This window comes from Trachinotus anak, unplaced genomic scaffold (genome assembly GCF_046630095.1).
Source record: "Trachinotus anak isolate AG129_WGS33_773 ecotype Australia unplaced genomic scaffold, CSIRO_AGI_Tana_v1 ptg000024l, whole genome shotgun sequence".
NCBI lineage: Eukaryota > Metazoa > Chordata > Actinopteri > Carangiformes > Carangidae > Trachinotus > Trachinotus anak.
The window spans coordinates 2,663,806-2,666,439 of NW_027273875.1; positions in this window are offsets into that span (position 1 = coordinate 2,663,806).

A 2,634-nucleotide genomic window follows, 5' to 3' on the forward strand; every position below is an offset into this window, starting at 1 on the left:
CAGTTTCGATAGCAACTTCCTTTTGCTCTCCCTCCTTGAAAGGTCCTGTGTGCTTTTGGCTGGCTGGGAGATGTAATCCCTGTCGTGGGTACTGGTCTCCTCCCTTGTCTTTGTCTCTGCCTCCTCAAGCAGCTTATCTGAACACAGTGGACCATGGGCTCCAATTCAAGGTTTTTATCAGCCAGGTGTTGCCTGTAAGATTTGGCTCATTGATGGAAGAAGGAGGCTTTGACTCAAAAATCTTCACCTGGTGCTTTTTTTTTTCTTGTGGTCATCACCATTTGCACAAGAGAAATCAAATGCAGATTTCCTTAACATTCATTTCAGGTGCAAAGTTTGTTACAATGATGACAAAAATACAAAAAACTAAATCCAAAAACTCGTGGTAACTCGTGCCATTAAAAACACCCAAAAAAACAAACACAACCTTCACCCTTCCAGGCCCAAACTGCATTCCCAAAAGAGGACTGCCTCTACCCTGTTTTCATACTGGAAGCCCCTCCTATGAAACAAACCAAAGGTAGTTTGCTGTCAGTCAATTAACATATGCCATATTTGTATGCACAGACACATATCTCTGCACCTCCCTCCATTTATCCTAGCACAGACATACCCCAGCAGCATACTTATATGGCTGTGCAGGCCCTTAAAAGAGCATCTAATTACTACCAGAACCACCCCTTAACTCATGCTATCTTAAAATGTATGGTAATGCTAATGCTAACGTTTATGCGAATGCTACTTAAAACACTGGGAAAGTACACTAACCATATCAACTCAACACAAGACAAGTAGCAACAATCCTATCAGCCAGATGGAATCAAATCAGGACTGCTTGACCACCTGTCTGTGTGCAACCAACTTCTTAGAAGACACAGAGCAACCCAATGACAGTGCCTTTTTCCAAAATCTGGATTAGAGCTGTAACACTAACTTGATCAACAGAAGTAGTCGATCAAGTAATTTTTCTGTTAATCGATAAATGGTAAGTTTTAAAGTAGAAAGTAAATTGTAAGCCACGATTTTCTGCTTTTCTACGTCTGAAGTGTTAATAAACTGAATATCTTTAAGTTTTGGACTTTTGGTCGGACAAAACAAGACATTTGATGACATCAGCTTGGACGGGCATTGTTTACCATATTCTGACATTAATAGACCGGACTAGTGATCGATTAATCAAGAAAATAAGAGGCACAATAATTGTTAAAAATAATATAACATTTGGTGTGTGGTCCTTTGTGTTTTTGTTGCCTCAGACTCAGAGGGTTACTGAGCATTTAGACTTGAAACACATGAGCATAAACAAAAAATTTAGGATTAAAACTCTGGACTAGTTTTTTGTTGGGGTGTTGCAAAACAGTTGGTTGACTGTTGGATAATCACAAAGAAATTTGTGGATATGGTTTATATGTGAGTGTTGTACATTACTTTTTCAGTTACTGTTATCAGTAAGTTATCAGTCTGTTATTGTTAGGTAGTTGTAATTACATTCTGGGTTGTCTGATGGTCTGTGTGGTTTGGGGGTGTTGCAAAGTGGCTGCTGAGGTGTCACATCGCATTATGTGAATGACTTTTAGTGCTGGACAGCTTGTGTTTTTTTGCCCCTAAATAGCCAGTGTAGCAACTGTATTTCAGCTACAATGGACATGTTGATGTTAATACCAGCAGTAGCAGTAGTGACAGCTATATTTTATGGTTCCAGAGAGAGAGGGAGAGTTTTGAGACTGTGACCATACAGCGAATGATGATATTATCTTGGAAGGGAGAAAAAGATAAAGGAGGAGACAGGGAGAGGTCTTTCATATTCAATATCAAGCTTAGCATCCATAAAAGTGAATAAAACATGCAGGCAATTACATGTACTATATGTTACTATACTACATATGTCATTAGGAATGAGAATGGAACAGTGTTTACTCATATTATTAATAGTGATAATGGCTGTAGTCATGGTGGTGCTTGTGGTTAGATCGTATTATTGGTAGTTATGTCAGCAGCAGCAGATGCAGCTGTGAAAATAATAATAACTCAAGTAATGGTAGTGGTAAGAATGGTCCAAGTGTCTGTGATAGTTGTATGCTGCTAGTATTAGCAAAACAAATATGATTCCAAATAAGCACTGCTTTGTGTGTTGTAATATACAGCACAGTGACAAAGAACTGGCCTCAGCTAGACAGATCAGATGTAGTTGTCAAATAAATGATGGAATAAAAATTGCTTTTAACTTAACAAGTAGAATATAAGTATCTCAAAATTGTATGATGTTTTTACTTTCTAGTTACATGTGGGGACATTTGGCTCCACCTTGTGGTCACTACGTGCAGCTCAATACTTGGGTCTCAGTTACAACATGTTCCCTGCACTGTTGCTGAGAAGTTGAATTGTTGTTCTATTCTCTATCTTTTATTTCCTTCAGTGTTGTGTCACACTATCTTAACTTTCCAAAAGTTCAAATTTCACAGTGATTTAATAATACAAAGAGGAGATGATAAAGTATGGACAGTCTCAGTGATATTCCATTTTACTTTCAAGATGTCTCTCCACATTCACATAGAACAAGTGTGTATATGGTGAAACACAGTCAGGAAACAACTCAACATTGTAGTCAAAAGGAAATCTGTTGATTGTGTTGAT